Source organism: Narcine bancroftii, chromosome 13 (assembly GCF_036971445.1).
Source record: "Narcine bancroftii isolate sNarBan1 chromosome 13, sNarBan1.hap1, whole genome shotgun sequence".
NCBI classification, from domain to species: domain Eukaryota; kingdom Metazoa; phylum Chordata; class Chondrichthyes; order Torpediniformes; family Narcinidae; genus Narcine; species Narcine bancroftii.
Window position 1 is genome coordinate 77,493,716 of NC_091481.1, and position 21,628 is coordinate 77,515,343.

Here is a 21,628-nt window from a genome sequence, read left to right on the forward strand (position 1 = left end):
ACATAGTCTGGATTTATTAAAATAAATTAATTAATTTGCCAACCACATTAACACCACTAACAGAACTATGACAAAACCTGGTTAGTCTCTGGACTACTGCCAAGGATGGTAGGGCAGCCAAATCCAATAATTCAAAAGAGACAGGGGAGAGGGCCTATCAAAATTGCTCGAATATCGATAGGTGCAGTTGCACAGTCCAAATCACTTTCTTCCATGCTGCAATGATTTCTGAAATCCTCTGTAATTCAATTTTACGTTTGTTTTTCCCTGGGAGGCTCGGTTCAAAAAGCATGGTTATTTGCATTGCTCCCACACCCTGCCACCAAGGAGCATTTGCACATAAATCATCAAGTTCACCACTCCACCTCTGAACGAACAAAATACCCATGGGGATCATTATAATTTGAACACATTGGGCAATATTTGTGAAGGAGGTGAATGTATCACAAGCTTCAGAATGGAAACATGTAGGTTGACGACAGCATCATAACAAGGACTCAATAAGCTATTAGGTGGGAGTAGCACCAGCCTGTGTGTATAACCTTTTCTTCTGAATGACTAATCAAGAAACAGAGGACAGGTTCTGAACCACAGCCAGATAGATATTCCAAAGGCCAAAGCTCTAACAAATGAGAAAATGTCAATAAATCCAAACGTACCACTGGCTCTCATCAGGAAATGAGCAATGCCTAGTTATATTAACCTGCATCACTGTCGACTATGCAGTATCATTAATCAATTGTCAGCTTCACTCAGTTGGACGAAGCATGTCCCCCATTAAGGGGGGAAAAAATTGAGTTCACGGTCAAATTTATCAGCGTCAAGGCCAACAGCTGTTAGATATTTCTCACCACATGGAAGGAGGCCACTTGGCCCATCGCATCTCTGCCAGCTCGCAGAAGAATCTCTCCCCCCAACCCCCCACCAGTGTCCTCCCACAATTTATCACTCACCCCAGTTAAGTTTCATCTACCACTCCTTGGCTCGCTTTCCTACTTCATCTAGATCCAGTTGTAATTTGTGAACTTTGCCACCAGGATCTCTCCCTTGATCCCTTGAAATGTAAAATTGTGATCTGCCTGCATATCCCAGTACCCCAAAACCACAAAGTATAATTCAAAGACCAGGAAAACCTCCTGATATCAAACATAACGTTATTCTCTTGAACACAATCAACAAAATACAGTAACAAGATAATTTCTCTCTTCTCTTGTGGGATAGCATAGTGCAATAACTTGCTTTTGCCTGGAATATAATTAAACCCACACTTCAAAAAATATCTAGACAGTGTAACACAAGGAGGCACATTTTGAAGATGATATGGCCGACTGTGAAACTTTTAAACCTGTTTGTTTAAATCTCTTGCCTCTGGGCATGAAGCAACCAACAGCATCACCTGTTTACATCATTTCCCATGTTGCTCAGAGCCACCTGCCCACACTCTGCCTCTGAACACTGTTCATTTATGAGGAAGTATTTAGATTGAGTTTCTCACTAAAACATTCTAGTTCAGTTTAGAAATCCTGTCACGCAAACTTGTGTGACCACCACATTCAAGCACAGCATGTACACCACATTGCTTTTAGAAACGACAGCATATTTAAGTTTAGACAGATTAAATGCCAAATTTGAAACCCTGTACTTACAAAATAAAGTAATTTTCTTTCCCCTGTATTAACATGTAAAGGTAGAAAAACTTGCTTGCACCTCACCTTCATTACACAACACTCCACCGTAGAAATAAAGCTTCATAGCTCTCAGCTTTTTCAAATTACACAATGAGAGCAAGCAACTCCACGTAAGAAGTAAAATTTGGCTACTTAAAGAAAAATTTTCTAACTTTAAGACATAACCTTGATTATTCTAACCGTGACCAAGGTTTTGGACAGAACTTAACTCTTTGAGAGATCACAAGTTTGTGAAAAGTGTCTGACAATTCAAGGTCTTTGTTTCCCTCCATATTTTTCACTGACAAACTTCTTCAGCAATTATTTTCACTTTTTGTTTCAAATATGTGCTTAATATGCATGGGGACAACCCTGAGCGCAAAGCTATGCAAAAGGTGGTGGGCATCACAGGCCCGACCATCGAGAACATCTGCAGGGAACACTGCTGACAGAGAGCAGCAGCAATCAATAAAGACCCCCACCACCCGGCACACGCTCTGCTCTCGCTGCTGCCATCAGGACACGGGTATCGGTGCCACAAGACTCGCACCCACCAGGTTCAGGAACAGCTGCTCCCCCTCCACCGTCAGACTCCTCAACGACAAACTCAATCAGGGACTCGTTTAAGGACTCTTACTTTTGCACCTTATTGATTTTTTTTCCTTTCTGTATTGCAGTTTCTTGACATGTACAGTACACATTGAGTGCATTTTTTTTGTACTACCAATAAGTGCTAATTCCTCCTCGCCAGCAGGAAAAAAAATTCTCACGGTTGTACGTGATGTCATGTCATTAAATCTGAATATTAATAATAAAGGCAAGCTATTGTGGGGTAAAAGATGAAGGGTTTATAAAATCCAATAAGCATCTTTAAATACATAACCTGAAAAGAATAGAATTTTTTCCCACATGATGGACGAGAAGCAGAAATTTAAAAGAATTCTTTCTGCCCTAAAAAGTTCATCTCAATAGAAATCCTCCGCTATTTTCTATGCAACTGTAAAATACTTCAGCATCCTATTGAACAGGTACCCAAGACACACAAATTACGGAGAGAATATATTACCAGCTTTCCACAAATCCCATTTCCCTTTTGTCACACAAACTCTAGTGAGAACATTCATGTCCACGAGGAGAAATTTCTTCAGCCAGAGGGTAGTGAATCTGTGGAATGTATTGTTACAGACGTCCGTAGATGTCAAGTTATTGGGTAGATTTAAAGCCAAGGTTGATAGGTTCTTGATTAGTAAGGGTATCCATGGTTACGAGGAGAATGGGGTTGAGAATGAAAATAATCAGCCGTGATGAAAATAGCAGGGCAGACTCAATGAGCCGAATGGCCTAACCCTGTCTTATGTTCTACGAGAGATCAATAGTTCAGGTTTAGAAGAGTAGGCTTAAAGAGACCTGCTGAGTTTCTCCAGCACTGTGTTTTTACTCTGCAGACTTTGCTTCCATTTAAAGAGGTATCCATCCTCAGTTTTAATTCCACACCGGAAACACAATTTGACATCTTGCAAGCATGCTTTACACCTCCTGAGAAAATTATTATTTACTTCCCCGACAATTACCTTAGTTTGTCATTCACGTTTTTTGTTACAATTCATCGTTGAACTAAGGTTTAAGGTTTGAGTTACAGGGAAAGGTTGTGCAGACTGGGGCTTTTTTCTCTGGAGCATAGAAGATTGAGAGGGGACTTGATAGAGGTGTTTAAGATTTTAAAAGGGACAGACAGAGTGAACGTGGATAGGCTTTTTCAATTAAGAGTGGGGGAGATTCAAACTAGAGGGCATGGTTTAAGATTGAAGGGAGAAAATTATAAGGGGAACATGAGGGGAAATTTCTTGACGCAGAGGGTGGTGGGGATGTGGAATGAGCTTCCGGCAGATGTGGTCGAGGCGGGATCATGGTTACATTTAAGGAAAGACTGGATCGTTACATGGATAGGAGGGGACTGGAGGGGTATGGACCGGGTGCTGGTCAGTGGGACTAGGAGGGTGGGGATTTGCTACGGCATGGACTAGTAGGACCGAACTGGCCTGTTCTGTGCTGTAAGTGGTTATATGGTTAAACGTACAAATCAAAAAAGGCAATTCCATAAAGCAGGGTTTTTAAATCCCAGGCTGCGGACTGCCGGAGACTGGCTCGAATTGGCCGGTGGCGGGGGGGGGGTACCAGGACGCGAGGAGGTGCCAAGGGTGCCGAAAGGATCCTGACCGGTGTTGGGGGTACAGACCTGGACCTCAGGTTGCAAATGCTTTGGACTGGACTGGACTGTGTGTGGCTGCGGGCAAATCCACTCCGAGGGGATACACACTCTCTCTCTCTGACTCCAAGAGGGATAGCCTTGCGGCAGGCAAAAAGAGATTTCATGGAGTAGGACACTGCTTTATTACTAATGACAAGAACTTGAACCTGAGAATCAGAGACCTTTAAAGCTCAGTAACCTGACTTGTGCAAGGACTGGAGCATTTCATTGGGAGTTGCAATAAGAAGGAATAAAAGTTTGAAATCAGGCATTTGGCAGAAAGCAGGGGCATTTTGCACGCTGCTGTTATTGTTGCTGGGAGCTCCCTGCCAACCTGAGCACCTTCCCCTGTCAAGGCTCCAGCCGTCAATCAACCCCCCCCCCCCAACTCCCCCCCACCCCCAACTCCCCCCCACCCCCAACTCCCCCCCACCCCCAACTCCCCCCCACCCCACCCCCCACTCACCTCTCAAGCCCGAAGACCACCGCCAAGCCGGGAGGCGAAACTTTCGCTTTGCTTTAAATTCTCTCCCCGCCAGCTCTCGCTCCTTCTGCCGCTTGCAGCGCGCCTCTTCACAATGTCACTCGCCGACTGCCGTTCCCTCAGCCGGCCACGGGCAGGCGCTGTCGGGGGGGGGGGGGCACGCTGGGAGATGCAGTCCCGCCCCCTCGGTCCGCCAACCGCCGCACGACGGAGCGGAAGACTACAAGACCCGCCATGCCCCGCGCGAGGGTGGCGTCCAATCGCCGCCCTCTCCCCTCCCCCCGAAGCACGCAGGGAGTTGGAGTCCTCACCGGCGGGACGAGCGGCGGACGACACCTCCCGCGGCGCATGCGCATGCGCGCCCACGGGGCTGAGGGGTTTCGTTCTTCCCTCAAGAGGAATGAACTTGCTAAGTTTTCAAATAAAGATCAGGTAAAAACAGGACCGACGCCGAAGAGATGAACCAATACCTTTATGTCGCCTCATCTCGGATCCACGCCGTCCCCGCCTTTCTTCCCCGGGGGTTTGAGGGAAGATCCCAGTTTATTTTGAGTTGAGAGGGAGACTCCACGAGGCTGCGTGCGCAGGCGCCACGTAACCCCACCCCCCTCCTCCCGGGCGGCGCGATGACGTCACGGGTCGAGCCCCGTCGCACCGCCTGCCCCGTTGCTAACAATAACTCGGTTGCTCGGCAACCCGGAGAAGCGCGAGCCGCTGACGCCGTGGCGTCTCCAATGGGGTTGGGGGTGGGGGGGGGGAATCCCTGCCTGCTCCGCGCGTGCGAGTGAGTGGTTGCAGGATCGGGGGGTTCTGCGCCCGCCAGTGGACACAATGGGGAGGCCCCCGCGCGTGCACGTGGGTACAGTGAGGGATCCCTGCGCGTGCCCGTGGTTAGAGTGGGGGGGGAAATCCCTGCGCGTGCCAGTGGTTAGAGTGGGAGGAATTCCCTGCGCGTGCCAGTGGTTAGAGTGGGGGGAAATCCCTGCGCGTGCCAGTGGTTAGAGGAGGGACATCCCTGCGCGTGCCCATGGTTAGAGTGGGGGGGAATTCCCTGCGCGTGCCAGTGGTTAGAGTGGGGGAAATCCCTGCGCGTGCCCGTGGTTAGAGTGGGGGGGAATTCCCTGCGCGTGCCAGTGGTTAGAGTGGGGGGGGGATCCCTGCGCGTGCCCGTGGTTAGAGTGAGGGGACATCCCTGCGCGTGCCTGTGGTTAGAGTGGGGGGAAATCCCTGCGCGTGCCCGTGGTTAGAGTGGGAGGAATTCCCTGCGCGTGCCAGTGGTTACAGTGGGGGTAAATCCCTGCGCGTGCCCGTGGTTAGAGTGGGGGGATTCCCTGCGCGTGCCCGTGGTTGGAGTGGGGGGAAATCCCTGCGCGTGCCCGTGGTTAGAGTGAGGGGAAATCCCTGCGCGTGCCTGTGGTTAGAGTTGGAGGAATTCCCTGCGCGTGCCAGTGGTTAGAGTGGGAGGAATTCCCTGCGCGTGCCAGTGGTTACAGTGGGGGGAATTCCCTGCGCGTGCCCGTGGTTGGAGTGGGGGAAATCCCTGCGCGTGCCCGTGGTTAGAGTTGGAGGAATTCCCTGCGCGTGTCAGTGGTTACAGTGGGAGGAATTCCCTGCACGTGCCAGTGGTTAGAGTGGGAGGAATTCCCTGCACGTGCCAGTGGTTACAGTGGGGGGACATCCCTGCGCGTGCCCGTGGTTAGAGTTGGAGGAATTCCCTGCGCGTGCCAGTGGTTAGAGTGGGAGGAATTCCCTGCACGTGCCAGTGGTTAGAGTGGGAGGAATTCCCTGCGTGTGCCAGTGGTTACAGTGGGGGGAAATCCCTGCGCGTGCCAGTGGTTAGAGGAGGGACATCCCTGCGCGTGCCCGTGGTTAGAGTGGGGGGGAATTCCCTGCGCGTGCCAGTGGTTAGAGTGGGGGAAATCCCTGCGCGTGCCCGTGGTTAGAGTGGGGGTGAATTCCCTGTGCGTGCCAGTGGTTAGAGTGGGGGGGGAATCCCTGCGCGTGCCCGTGGTTAGAGTGAGGGGACATCCCTGCGCGTGCCTGTGGTTAGAGTGGGGGGAAATCCCTGCGCGTGCCCGTGGTTAGAGTGGGAGGAATTCCCTGCGCGTGCCAGTGGTTACAGTGGGGGTAAATCCCTGCGCGTGCCCGTGGTTAGAGTGGGGGGATTCCCTGCGCGTGCCCGTGGTTGGAGTGGGGGGAAATCCCTGCGCGTGCCCGTGGTTAGAGTGAGGGGAAATCCCTGCGCGTGCCTGTGGTTAGAGTTGGAGGAATTCCCTGCGCGTGCCAGTGGTTAGAGTGGGAGGAATTCCCTGCGCGTGCCAGTGGTTACAGTGGGGGGAATTCCCTGCGCGTGCCCGTGGTTGGAGTGGGGGAAATCCCTGCGCGTGCCCGTGGTTAGAGTTGGAGGAAATCCCTGCGCGTGCCCGTGGTTAGAGTTGGAGGAATTCCCTGCGCGTGTCAGTGGTTACAGTGGGAGGAATTCCCTGCGCGTGCCAGTGGTTACAGTGGGGGGACATCCCTGCGCGTGCCCGTGGTTAGAGTTGGAGGAATTCCCTGCGCGTGCCAGTGGTTAGAGTGGGAGGAATTCCCTGCACGTGCCAGTGGTTAGAGTGGGAGGAATTCCCTGCGCGTGCCAGTGGTTACAGTGGGGGGACATCCCTGCGCGTGCCCGTGGTTAGAGTGGGGGGAAATCCCTGCGCGTGCCTGTGGTTAGAGTTGGAGGAATTCCCTGCGCGTGCCCGTGGTTAGAGTGAGGGGAAATCCCTGCGCGTGCCTGTGGTTAGAGTTGGAGGAATTCCCTGCGCGTGCCAGTGGTTAGAGTGGGAGGAATTCCCTGCGCGTGCCAGTGGTTAGAGTTGGAGGAATTCCCTGCGCGTGCCCGTGGTTGGAGTGGGGGGAAATCCCTGTGCATGCCCGTGGTTAGAGTGAGGGGAAATCCCTGCGCGTGCCAGTGGTTACAGTGGGGGGGGGGGGTTTCCCCTGCATGTGCCAGCGGTTACAGTGGGGGTGGGGGTTCCCTGCGCGTGCCAGTGGTTACAGTGGGTTGATCCCCTGCATGCCAGTAGTTACAGTGGGTGGATCCCCACGCGTGCCAGTGGTTACAGTGGGGTGAATCCCTGTGTGTGTGTCAGTGTTTACGGGCAATTCCTGCGTGTGCCAGTGGTTACAGTGCAGTGGAATTTCTGTGTGCCAGTGGCAACAGTAGGGAAAAGGCCCGATGCGTGTCAGTGGCTACAGTGGGGGGAATCCATGTGTGTGTCAGTGGTTACAGTGGAGGAAAGCTCTGCATGTGCCAGTGTTTATAGTTGGGGGGGGGGCAGGCAATGAATCCTTGCACATGGCATTGATTACAGTGGGAAATCCCTGCCAGGGTTTATAGTGGAGAAATCCCTTAGTGTACCAGAGGCATGTTCATGACAATAAATTCTGATGCCAATGTACCAGTATTTTATAGTGGTGGAGGCCCTGGGAGTGTAACAGTTTACAGTGGGAGGAATCATGGGCATGTATGTTTTAACACTGGGGCAGTCCCTGCGTGTGACTGTTTACTCTGGCTGGAATCTCTGGTTATGTACCACTGTTTTACACTGGGAGAGTCAAGTTTAAATTCAAATTTATTTTCAGAGTACATATGTGACATCACATATAATTCTGAGATTCTTTTCTCCATGGATGTATGCCAGTTTTCAGTGGGAGCGGGGGATATCTGCATGTGCTGGCATTGACAGTGCAGGGTAATCCCTGGGAATCTGCCAGTGTGTGTCATGAAGGAGTCCCCAGAAATGTGACAATATTTACGGTGGGAATGTCTGAAAACAGTACTGTCCACTGTGGGGAATGGCTGGGAATGCTTCACTATTTGGAGACAGTCTCTGGGGCAGCAAAAAGGTAATGCTTGAGAAACTCAGTGGGTCAAACGGTTAACTTTATGTTGCAAAGATAAAGATACAGAACCAACATTTTGAGCTTGAGCCCTTCATCAAGGTAGGAGCAAAATGTTGGCAGGTGTCCAAATAGCCGACTTCTCTGGTTTCTTCTACTCTACTCTCCATTCTCCTTATCTTCCCCATCCCTCCATCTCCTTTCCTCCAACTCTCCACCCCCTTCTCCATTCACAGAGCCATCCCCCTTCGCCCTGTCTGCTGGTGTGCCTTCCCTCCCTTATCTACCTATTACCTCCTGGTTATGGACTGTTCTCCTCCCCCTGCCCCTCATCCCCCACTATTTTGTTTGGGCGTTTGCCTACATTTTGCTCATAAAAAGATCGAGCTCGAAATGTTGGTTAGCTTTGCTACATGAAGGACACTATTTGACCTGCTAGATTTCTCCAGCGTTGTGTTTTAACTTCAACCACAATGTCTGCAGACTTTCATGTTTTACTTAGGTCTCTCGGAGAGTGTCAACATTTACAAGGGTCGTGATTGCTGCAGAATTTTCACTGTGTCTCTAGGAAGCTATTATTTTGTTATTAATCTTGAGGAGTCATCTCTGTCTGGGCAACAAACATTTTAATCTAATTCTGTAGAAATGCACTGTTCAATAATCTGGGGATAAAACATGTCCCTTGCACAACTCAGGATTTCCTGGTGTTGTGTGACATACTGCCCTCTAGTGTTCAGTCTGCTAATTACTAACCACCATTCATTGCTTTTCTTCCTTAATACCCATATACCTCTCTTCTTTCTTTCTTTTTTTTTCTTTGGCTTGGCTTCGCGGACGAAGATTTATGGAGGGGGTAAAAAGTCCACGTCAGCTGCAGGCTCGTTTGTGGCTGACAAGTCCGATGCGGGACAGGCAGACACGATTGCAGCGGTTGCAAGGGAAAATTGGTTGGTTGGGGTTGGGTGTTGGGTTTTTCCTCCTTTGCCTTTTGTCAGTGAGGTGGGCTCTGCGGTCTTCTTCAAAGGAGGTTGCTGCCCGCCAAACTGTGAGGTGCCAAGATGCACGGTTTGAGGCGTTATCAGCCCACTGGCGGTGGTCAATGTGGCAGGCACCAAGAGATTTCTTTAGGCAGTCCTTGTACCTTTTCTTTGGTGCACCTCTGTCACGGTGGCCAGTGGAGAGCTCGCCATATAATACGATCTTGGGAAGGCGATGGTCCTCCATTCTGGAGACGTGACCCATCCAGCGCAGCTGGATCTTCAGCAGCGTGGACTCGATGCTGTCGACCTCTGCCATCTCGAGTACTTCGACGTTAGGGGTGTAAGCGCTCCAATGGATGTTGAGGATGGAGCGGAGACAACGCTGGTGGAAGCGCTCTAGGAGCCGTAGGTGGTGCCGGTAGAGGACCCATGATTCGGAGCCGAACAGGAGTGTGGGTATGCCCTCAGACAGCTCCAAGAAAAGTGCAGAGAACAAAACAAAGGACTCTACATCACCTTTGTTGACCTCACCAAAGCCTTCGACACCGTGAGCAGGAAAGGGCTTTGGCAAATACTAGAGCGCATCGGATGTCCCCCAAAGTTCCTCAACATGATTATCCAACTGCACGAAAACCAACAAGGTCGGGTCAGATACAGCAATGAGCTCTCTGAACCCTTCTCCATTAACAATGGCGTGAAGCAAGGCTGTGTTCTCGCACCAACCCTCTTTTCAATCTTCTTCAGCATGATGCTGAACCAAGCCATGAAAGACCCCAACAATGAAGACGCTGTTTACATCCGGTACCGCACGGATGGCAGTCTCTTCAATCTGAGGCGCCTGCAAGCTCACACCAAGACACAAGAGAAACTTGTCCGTGAACTACTCTTTGCAGATGATGCCGCTTTAGTTGCCCATTCAGAGCCAGCTCTTCAGCGCTTGACGTCCTGCTTTGCGGAAACTGCCAAAATGTTTGGCCTGGAAGTCAGCCTGAAGAAAACTGAAGTCCTCCATCAGCCAGCTTCCCACCATGACTACCAGCCCCCCCACATCTCCATCGGGCACACAAAACTCAAAACGGTCAACCAGTTTACCTATCTCGGCTGCACCATTTCATCAGATGCAAGGATCGACAATGAGATAGACAACAGACTCGCCAAGGCAAATAGCGCCTTTGGAAGACTACACAAAAGAGTCTGGGAAAACCCATATACCTACTCCTCAAGGATTCACTGAGAATATGTTTGGAGCCAAAAGAGATGGGAGAGATCTTAAATGGATTTTTTGAATCGGTGTTCACTCAGGAAACGGGCGCAGAGTCGTGGGAAGTAAGGAAAACCAACAGTGAGGTCATGAAACCAATACAGATTAAAACTCAAAAGGGTGGATAAATCCCCAGGGCCTGACAAGATACTCCCCCAGACATTGAGGGAGGCTAGTGTAGAAATTTCAGGGGTTCTGGCAGAAATATTCACACCTTCTCTTTTTTTTAAATATAAAATATTTTTCACACTATGAACCATACTGACCAAAATACACACAAACATTTCCCTCTTGAATATACACAGTGTCATTTTCTCCCCATTTCCTCCCCCTTCCCTCCTTCCTTCACCCCCCCCCTCCCCACCCACTCAATGTTCAACATATATGATACATTAAACCCATTAAACAATGTCGTCACACAATGAAAGTAACAAGAAATTTGTGTCTTCTACTTTTACATACTGGGTCAGTTCATTTTGTCTTCTTCTCCTTCTGTCATTTTAGGGGGTGGAGGTCCGCGGTAGGACTTCTCTGTTGCAACACCTTCTCAAGGGTAAGTGAGATGGCAATGAAACACTGACTGGGTCTGTGAAGTTCACATCCCTTTAGTTTATATAAAAAAACCTACAGTAACTCCTATGGGAACCTGGAATCAGGAGCTCATTTGGACACTAGAGCACCATCCACATATGGTTCCACTGTTTCTATCTCTATTTTACATTTTTCTATTTTATCCTCTCTCCAACTTTCTCTCCCTTCCCCCCTTGTGGTGGTCCCTCCCTTGACCTCAATGAGCCAGGCAGAATTACCACATTGGTGGTGCAAAAAAACTGTTCTTAAGAACAGCTTGACAGGCAGACAAGCTTAGAGCATGGATTGACACAGAGAATTATGGCATTGTGGCCATTACTGAAACTTGGTTGCAGGAGGGGCAGGACTGGCAGCTCAATGTTCTGGACATCGGTTACTTTGGATGCAATAGAACAGGGGTGGGGGAATGAAAGGGAAAATATCACAGCTGTGCTCTGACAGGACAGACCAGAGGGCTCGTCTACTGAGGCTATATGGGTGGAGCTGAGGAACAGGAAAGATATGACCACACTCGTAGTGTTGAATTATAGACCACCCAATCGTCAATGAGAATTAGAGGAACAAATATGTAGAGAGATGGCAGACAGCTGCAGGAAACACAAGGTTGTGATAGTAAGAGATTTTAACTTTTCACATATTGACTGGGACTCCCATACAGTAAAAGGACTGGATGGCTTGGAGTTTGTCAAATATGCTCAGGAAAGTTTTCTAAATCAATATAGAGGTACGAACGAGAGAGAGTTGAATCTCCTATTAGGAACGAGTCAGAGCAGGTGACAGAAGAATGTGTCGGGGAACATTTTGGGTCCAGTAATCATAATGCCATTAGTTTCAAGTTAATTATGGTGAAGGATAGGTCTGGGGCTCAGGTTGAGATTCTAAATTGGAGAAAGGGTGATTTTGAGGAAATGATAAAGGATCAAGAATGTGTGGATTGGGATGTTGTTTTCGGGCAAGAATGTGCAAGGTAAGTGGAAGACCTTCAAATATGACATGTTGAGAGTACAGAGTGTGTACGTTCTTGTCAGAATTAAAGGCAAAGTTAGCAGGCATAGGGAACTTTGGTTTTCAAGGGATATTGGGGATTTGATTCGGAAGAAGAGAGAGGTGCATAGCAAGTATAGGCCACATGGAGCAAATGAGGTATTTGAGGAGTATAAAAAAATCCAAGAAATCTCAAGAAAGAAATTAGGAAGGCTAAAAGACGTGAGGTTGCTTTGGCAGACAATATGAAGGAAAATCCTAAGGGTTTCTACAGGTATATTAAGAGCAAAAGGATAGTAAAGGACAAAATAGTAGTCGGCTATGTATGGAGCCGAAAGAGATGGGAGAGAACTTACATGGGCTTTTTGCATCAATATTCACTCGGGAAATGGGCAGAGAGTCGTGGGAAGTAAGGAAAACCAACAGTAAGGTTATGGAACCTATACAGATTAAAGAGGAGGAGGTGCTTGCTGTCTTAAAGCAAATAAGGGTGGATAAATCCCCATTTATTCCTTCGGAATCAAGAGAGGCTGGTGTAGAAATTGCAGGATCTCTGCCAGAAATATTTAAAATGTCCTTAGCCAAGGGTGTGGTGCAGAGCATTGGAGAATAGTGCGCATTGTTCCATTGTTTAAAAAATGCTCCAAAAGTAACCCTGGAAATTATGGGCCATAGAACCGGATGTTAGAAGTAGGTAAATTATTGGAAGGTGTTCCAAGAGATCAGATACACAAGTATTTGGATAGCCAGGGACTGATTAGGGATAATCAACATGTTTAACCAATCTTGTAGAGTTTTTTGAGGAGGTCACCAGGAAAGTTGATGAAGGAAAGGCTGTAGGTGTTTTCACATGGACTTTAGTCAGGCCTTTGACAAAGTCTCACATGGGAGGTTAGTCAGGAAGGTTCAGACACTCGATATTCATTGTGAAGTAGTCAACTGGATTTGACATTGGCTGGATGGGAGAAGCCAGAGAGTGGTGGTGGATGACTGCTTCTCTGACTGGAGCCCTGTGACTAGTGGTGGTGCCTCAGGGATCAGTTGCTGGGACTGTCATCTATATCAATGATCTGGATGATAATGTGTTAAAATAGGTTTTAGTGCAGATGACACTAAGATTGGAGGCGTCATGGACAGCGAAGATTTTCAAAGTTTGCCAAGGGATCTGAACCAGCTGGAAAAATGGGCTGAAAAATTGCAGATGGAATTTAACGCAGACGAATGTGAGGTGATGCATTTTGGAAGGACAGACCAAGAAAGGACGTACACGGTAAATGGTCGGGCACTTTAGAACGGAGGGATCTGGAATACAGGTACATAATTCTCTGAAAGTGGTGTCACAGGTAGATGGGGTGGTAAAGAGAGCTTTTGGCACATTGGCCTTCATCAATCAAAATACTGAGTGCAGGAGTAGGATGTTCAAGACACTGGTGAGGCCAACCTTGGAGCATTGTGTGCAGTTTTGGTCACCTAACTACAGGAAAGATATCAATAAGATCGAAAGTGAGCAGGGAAGATTTACTAGGATGTTACCCAGACATCAGGAACTGAACTACAGGGAAAGGTTAAACTTTATACCCTGGACCGTAGGTATTAATAATTATGAGGGAGATAGACAGTGTAAATATAGGTAGGCTATTACCATCGAGGGGAGGTGAGATACAAACTAGAGGACACGGGTTAAGGATGAAAGCGGAAAGGTTTCGGGGGAACTTCTCTACACAGAGGCTAGTGGGAGTGTGGAACAAGCTGCCAGCTGAAGTGGTAAATATAGGCTCAGTTTTAACATTTGAAAAGAAGGGGAGGATGCCAGCAAACCGTGTGTTTCTCTGGGACAATCTACTGGTGTTATGGGATCTAAGTGGCTGGGACCAACACTGGTCAACAATTTTTTTTTAATTCTTAAATTTTCTTTCATAAAAATTGATTATGATAAATAACGTCAAATGAAGCAAAAAGATTATTTCAGATTTGCTGTATCACAAGAAATAGGAGCAGAAGTCGGCCCATTGGCTCATCGTGTCTACTCCATTCTAATCATGAGCTGATCCACCCTCCCACTCCATGGCTTTCTCCCCGTAATCTTTGATGACCTGACTAATCAAATACCTGTCAATCTCTGCCTTAACTACACCTAACGACCTCACTTTCACAGCTGCAAATTCCACGGACTCACGACCCTCTGACTAAAGAAATGTTTCCGCATCTTTGTTTTAAACTGACACCCTTCTACCCTGAAATTATGCCCTCTTGTAGTAGACTCCCCCACTGCCCCACCATGGGAAACATCCTTGCCACATCTGCTCTGTCCAGGCCTTTCAGCCTTCTCCCCTCATCCTCAGTCCAAGAGCTGACGGTTCTTCCTCATGCACTAACCCTTTCATTCCTGGTATCATTCAAGTAAATCTTCTCTGAACCTTCTCCAATGCCAGCGTGCCTTTTCTCAAATATGGCACCGAAAACTGTACAAGTGAGGTCTCACCAGTGCTGTATTGAGTCTCAACATTACATCCCTGCTCTTTTATGCTATTCCTTTAGAAATGAATGCCAACATTGCATTCACCTTCCTCACCCCTGAAGGTCAGCCTTTAGGGCAGTGATTTTCAAAATGCTCCCCAGACTCACATTCCACCTTAAGCAGTCCCTCTGCCATTGGTGCTCTATAATCAGTAAGGGATTGCTTAAAGTGGGATGTGAGTGGGAAGGGAAGGTTGAGAACCACTGCTCTAGACCCAATTGTTACTGACATATTTTGCTTGAGAAAAATTGTCATTGGGCCATTTCCTTTGGAGTACTGAAACTGTGCACATAACGAGTCAATGAGGGACGATTAAAACAGTGGTTTTTTTAATGTTTTCTTTTCACACATACCACCTTATTGTAATCCCTTACTAATCACAGAGCACCTCTGGCAAAGGGATTACTTCAGGTGGAATGTGAGTTTGGTGGGGGTGGGGGGAGGGGGAGTTTGAAAACCTCTATTTTAGGGTGTCCTGCATGAGGATTCCCAAGTCCCTTTGCACTTCAGAATTTTGAATTTTCTCCCCATCGAAATAATAGTCTGCCCGTCTATTTCTTCTACCAAAGTGCATGACCATAGACTTTCCAACACTGTATTTCATCTTCCACCTCTTCTCCTCATCTATCCACATCTCTCTGCAGCCTTTCCAATATCCTCAGTGCCACATCCCCTACCACTTAGGAATCATCTGCAAATTTAACCAAAAGCTATCTATTCCATTATCCAAATCATTTATATACAATGTAAAAAGAAGTGGCCCCAACATCGATCCTTGCAAAACATGACTGACAACCGGTAGTCAACCAGAACAGGATCCCTTTATTCCCACGCTCTGTTTCCTGCTGACCCACCTGCGCTCTACCCGCGCTGATATCCTTCCTGTAATTCCATCAGCTCCCATCTTGTTCAGCAGCCTCATGTGTGGCACCTTGATGAAGACCCTTTGAAAGTCCAAGTACACAACATCCCCTGCATCTCCCCTGTCCATCCTACTTGTGATCTCTTCAAAAAATTACAATAATTTTGTCAGGCATGATTTTCCTTTAAGGAAACCATGTTGACTTGGGCTTATCTTGTCATGCACCTCCAGGTATTCCTCATCCTTGACATTCAACTTGAACAGCTTCCCAACCACCGACGTCAGGCTAATAGGTCTATAATTTCCTTTCTGCTGCCTCCCTCCCTTCTTAAACAGTAGAGTGACATTTGTGATCCTCCGGTCCACTGGAATCCTGCCAGACTCTATTAATTCCTGGAAGATCATTACCAACACCTCCACAATTCTTCAGAACCTGAGGGTGTATTCCTTCCGGTCCAGGAGACGTATCAACCCTTAGACCATTTAGTTTCCCAAGTACCTTCTCTCTGCTGATCTTGACTGCCCTTACTTCTCTTCCGAGAAAGCCACGAGACTCCAGTATTCTACTAACGCCTTCCATAGTGAAGACTGATCCAAAATATTCATTCAGTTCCTCTGCCATCTCCTTGTCTCCCATTACAATTGCTGTTTTTCTATTGGACTTGTGTCTTTGGTTGCTCTTTCTCTTTGATTAGTCTTGCTAACTTCCTTTCCTAATTCATCTTTTCCTTCCTAATCACCTCCTTAGTTGTCTTCTCCAAGTCCTCCATCTTCCCACTCATTTTTGCTTCCTTTTTTGCCCTCCCTTTGGCTTTTACTTGGCCTTTAACTTCCCTCGTCGGCCACAATCATCTCATTTTTCCATTCACAATTTTCTTTCTGTTTGGTAGGTGCCTGTCCTGCTCTCTCCTCATTTCATATAGAAACTCCAGCCACTGCTGACCTGCTGTCTTCCCCATTCCTGTGTTTTATTCCAATCGACGTTGGCCAGATCTTCTCTCATGTGACTGTAATTCCCTTTGCTCCACTAAAATACCGACACGTTGGACTCTAGCCTCTCCTTTTCATATTTCACAGTGAACCCAATCCCATTGTGATCACGGCCTCCTCCTTTACCTTAAGTTCTCTAATCACCTCTGGTTCATAACTCAGCATCCAATCCAGACCAGCTGATCCCCTGGGGGACTCATCAACAAGCTGCTCCAAAAACCATCCCGTAGACATTCGACAAACTCTCTCTCCTGAGATCCCGGACTGACCTGACCTTCCTGATCTCCTTTCATGTTAAAATCCCCCATGATTATTGTAACGCTGTCCTTCCAACGTGCCTTATCTATTTCCAGTTGCATTTTGTAGTCCACATCCCGGCTGCTGTTTGGGGGTCCTGTAAATACAGTAACTGCCATTAGGGTCCTTTTACCTTTACCCATAAGGATTCTTCCTTTTTTTGATCCTATGTCCCTTCTTTTCAATGATTTAATATTGTTGCTTATGAGCAGAGCCACGCCACCCCCTCTGCCTACCTGCCTACCCTTGTGATACACCGAGTATCCTTGGACATTCAGCTCCCAATGACATCCATCCTTTAGCCACGATTCAGGAATGGCCACTGCATCGTACCCTCCAACCTGCAGCTGTACAGCGAAACCATCCACCTTGTTTCTAATGCTACCTTTAGACCAGTTTTTGCATGTCCTGTGTCTCTGCCATCCCGCAGGTTACTATTTTGTCACGTCACCTGCCTGTCACCCTTGCTCCACACTATCTTCACTTTACCGATGATTCCCCCAGCAGTCTGGTTCCCACCCCCCAGCCAAATTAGTTGAAACCCTTCCGAACGGCTATATTAAACCTACCTACCAAGATATTGGTCCCCTTTGGGTTCAGCTGTAACCCATCCTTTTTTATAGGTCGTACCTACCCCAAATGAGTTCCTAATGATCCAGAAATCTGAAGCCCTGCCTCCTGCATCAGTTTCTCAGCAATGTATTTATCTACCTGATCTCACTATTCTTGCCCTCACGAGCACGTGGCACAGGCAGTAATCCTGAGATTACCACCCTGGAGGTCCTGCTTCTCAATTTCCTCCCTAAGTCCCTGTATTCCTTCTTCAGGACCTCCCGACTTATCTTACACATGTCATTGGTACCAACATGTACCAAGACTTCTGGCTGTTCACCCTCTCCTTTCAGAATACTTTGGTCAAGATTTGAGACATCCCATACCCTGGCATCAGGGAGGCAATGTGTAAGAGGTTGGAGAAACTTTTATTGAATTTAACATGTTTAATAACAACGCTGGCACATGGTGTTAGTTCACCTGATCTAAAAATGTTTTGTTGCTGATATTTGTTTGTACTCAGCATCTGATGCCTCTCCTGTCAGTGTCCAACAATAGTCAGCCATCTTGGTGGATTCCAGTTGCCCTGATACCACTTTTCCATGGCCGCCATGAGCTGGTGAAACCTTTCACCATGTTCGTCACTGACGGCACCAAGATTAGCAGGGAAGACGTCAAAGTTCTAATGCAGAAAATGAATTTTAAATGACATGGTACACCTCATGGTTTTGAATGTTTGAAGTAGACTTAAAATATGTCAGGAAATCACAAAAATAGATTATATCTAAAAAATAAGTATGTAATAGGAAAATTTTAAGGTGATTTAAATGATCAACAGCCCAAAATCCATAAAATGCACCCACAAGTGTTCGGGAAGCAAAATCTTCATTGACCGGTAATATTATTTAACCTCTTGAATTTAAAGTCTCCAGCAATGAGAAGAGAAAGAGTCCAGAGATAGAGAAACCTAGACATATGATTGGAGAGGGAGACATTGATAGGTGAATCAGACGGACAACCATTTCTGTCCTCTCTTTTGCCCAGTCATTCAAAATCCTGTAGGACTGGAGTAAGTTTGAATGTGGATCAAAGTGCCTGTTTCTGCGCTCCAAGCCTCTCATACTGGGATGGTGGCCAGAATTCCTCAGTGAACTTTGGAATGCAGCTTAAAGCTAAGGAGGATTCTTGCAAGCTGGGCCATTGTGGATTTGGGAGAAGACCAGGCTGCTGATGTGATCCAATTCTTTACAAGCAATGGCTTGGTGGAGCTTCAAAAACTCTGAAGCAACATCTGTAAAACACAAAAAGTCTGCCGACACCGAGATTGAAGTAAAAACACAACGCTGGAGAAACTCAGCAGCTCAAACAGTGCACTTTAAATAGGTGAAGTGGACTTGACTGTTTGGTCAATATTAAAGAACTGTGTTGTACCGCAATAAAGTTTTACTTCCTGTTACCTTCAGTTGCATTGAGGTCATCTGATAATGGGACTGTTCCTAGACCAGCCACAAGGTGGGGATACTTCACCTGCCATTCAAAATGCATTCCTGTCATGTCTAAGGTTCGTTTCTTTTAGTGGATTTATTTATCTACTGGGAAGGGAATCTCCTTCAAGGTCTAGTGCTTTCTCCCACCATTATATGCAATGAAATGCATCAACGAGATGCAGGGAGCTGACTTTGTTCTTCCCCTTCACACACCTCCCAAATCTCCTGATGAAATACTCGGGCCCAAAACATTGACTGCCTCATACTTTCTGTGGGTGCTGCGTGGCCTGCTGGGCTTCTCCAGCACTTTTGCGTGGTGTTCCAAATCTCCTCCACCTCCAGAGGTTGGGATCCCATCCAATTCCCCGCCACCCATTCACTCTGCCCTGAGGAAGCGCCAATCGACCCAGAGAATGAGGGGCCTGGTTGGACAGGGTGAACTTGGGAGAGAGAGAGAAAGAAAGAGAGGGTATGTACATACACAGGAGTGAAACTGTGTATGTGTGTGTGTGTGTGTGAGATTCAAAATGAAGAACTCCCAAATGCCACCCATTTCAATTCCCCATCCCATTCCCTCACTGACATGTCTGTGCACAGTCTCATGCACGGCCAGGCTGAGACCACCCACAAATTGGAGGAACAACACCTCACCTTCCGACTGGGCCCCCTCCAACTGGATGGCACTAACATCGACTTCTCCAGCTTTCATTAACCCCCCCCTCACTTCTTCGTTCATCACCTTCCCCAGCTCTGACTCTCTCTTCCGTCTCCTTTTGCACAAGCATGGTAAATTTTTACCTCGTCCTTTATCATATCCCATGAACACCTTTTGTTGGTCTGGATTCCTCCCCCAGCCGGCCCTGTCTAAATTCTGAGACTTTCTGAGATTTCCTGCTTCTGGCACATTCTACTTATTCCTTGAAGAAGGGCTCAGCCCCGAAAAGTCGGCAGCTAATTTTGTCTCCTTTGGACGCTGAAAAGACCATCCTAGTTCCTCCAGCATTTTGGTGGGGTTTTACTACAATCGTAGTGTCCGCAGGCACTCGTGTTTCCCTTGTTACCGATCCGCACTGGTCTTTCAATGAAGAAGTTTCAGAGGGAGGTGCAGAGGCCCAGGTTTTGGAGCTTTCTGACCAGTACTGAAGGGATGATGGTAATCGATGAGAAGCTGCCGGATGTACGTATTGCTGTTGACTAGGTGATCAAGTTCAAGTACAACCCAACAAAACAACGTTCTCCGGTCCTCGGTGCAAATCATCCAGACACACAACCAGACATAACACATATATAATCAATATATACGCAGGAAAATTACATATATAAAAATAAAGAAATAAATATTGTTTCGTGAATATGAGAGTCTTGGAGGGTGAGTGGAAGCAGTTCCTTTGGTCGTTCAGCGTTCTCACTGCCCGTGGGAAGAAGCTGATCCTCAGCCTGGTGGTGCTGGCTCTAATACTCCTGTATCTCTCTCCCCACGGGACCAGCTGAAAGATGCTGTGTGCAGGGTGGAAGGGGTCCTCAGTGATTTTGCGCGCCCTCTTCAGACAACGATCCTAGTCGGTCACGTCGATGGAGGGGGTGAGGGAGATACCAGTAAATTCTCTCTGCCGCTCTTATGCTCCTGCGGATTGACCTGCGATCCATTATCTCTGCAGCACCCGTACCCACACTGTGATGCAGCTGGCCAGGACGCTTTTGGGCTCGAAATGTCCCTTTCCTCCTACTGATGCTGCTTGACCCATTGAGTGACTCCAGCAGTCCGTGTGGCGTCTCGGATTCCAGTATCTGCGGCCTCTGGTGTCTGTTATTTTCTTCCGTTCCCATTTAATCAAAACAGCTTTTCTCCTCGACCCTTCTGCCACCTTCTTTCCATCTTCCCCAACTATCAACTGGGATGTTCATGGCAGCTGCCTCTGTTTGGCCGTCCCTGAGCATGTTCTGCTTTTATTTCAGCTCAACAATTGAGATGCAGGGGTTTTGTTTTGCAATTATGCTGTGGTTTCTTTTCAGCTTAGAATTCTATTCCCCTCCCATGAACCTACAAATCTGTAGGTGGGCACGGCCAAAACGTTTTCACCATCCAAATGCTTTGCTCATTTGACATTCCAAAACCATCCCACATGACACTGATCTCAGGGCACCAGGGCAGAAGCTTTGAGGATGCCTTTGCAAAACGTGGCATTGGTGAAGCTGACATTTAATTTAAAAAATGCAATCAACCAAACTTAAAGAGCAAAAAAAATGAAATAAAGCTTTGTTAGTTGCATTTTGCTGATCAACTGCTCGCACGACAAATGTGCCAATGAACCTGCTCTCCCTCATTGGCGGAAAACAAGCGCCGCCCCTCCTCGCTCTGCGGGGATTGGCTCAGGTGACACGCCACTCAAGTTCAAGGCCGCCCCGGTTGGGCGCCGCGCGTTGCACCACAGGAGCTGTAGTTTCCGCCCGGGCTCCGCGAAGTGCGGCGGGCGCCACGAGTGGACTACAGATCCCAGCAGGCCCTTCGCCGCCGGGCTCCCATGTAACAGCTGAGAGCCCCGGGGCGCTGTGACAAGCCGCAGCCAGTCCAGAACCCCTTGTTTATTTCAACGCGGAAGTAGCAGCCTTTTTATTTTTTTGTGTGGGGTCCAGGCGATGTGAAGGGGTAGATCTTCTTGGAAATAATGCAGTGCAAGAGAATAAAAGAGAGAGCAATAAAATAACATGCGGGGGGAAGGGTTGTGTGGCCCCTTAAGGCTGAAGACGGCGAGGAGCGCAAGCCTTTCATTCCGGACTCCATGGCTAGCCCGGTAAATGGATGCACACGTCGGGATTTTCCGCAA

General features: G+C 47.8%; 1 protein-coding gene across 7 annotated transcripts in view; it reads right to left on the minus strand.

Moving 5' to 3' along the window:
* sipa1l3 (signal-induced proliferation-associated 1 like 3) overlaps positions 1–4,996 on the minus strand; it is a 244,325-nt gene extending 239,329 nt beyond the window's left edge. For 5 of the 7 annotated variants that reach the window (XM_069908178.1, XM_069908183.1, XM_069908184.1 and 2 more), the window contains exon 1: positions 4,382–4,531. The gene's annotated coding sequence lies outside the window, so the exon portion shown is untranslated. Of the gene's footprint in view, positions 1–4,381; positions 4,532–4,869 lie in introns of those variants that run through there. The other 2 variants (XM_069908182.1, XM_069908176.1) reach the window with 1 other exon arrangement.
* Between the last annotated feature and the right edge of the window lie 16,632 nt (positions 4,997–21,628).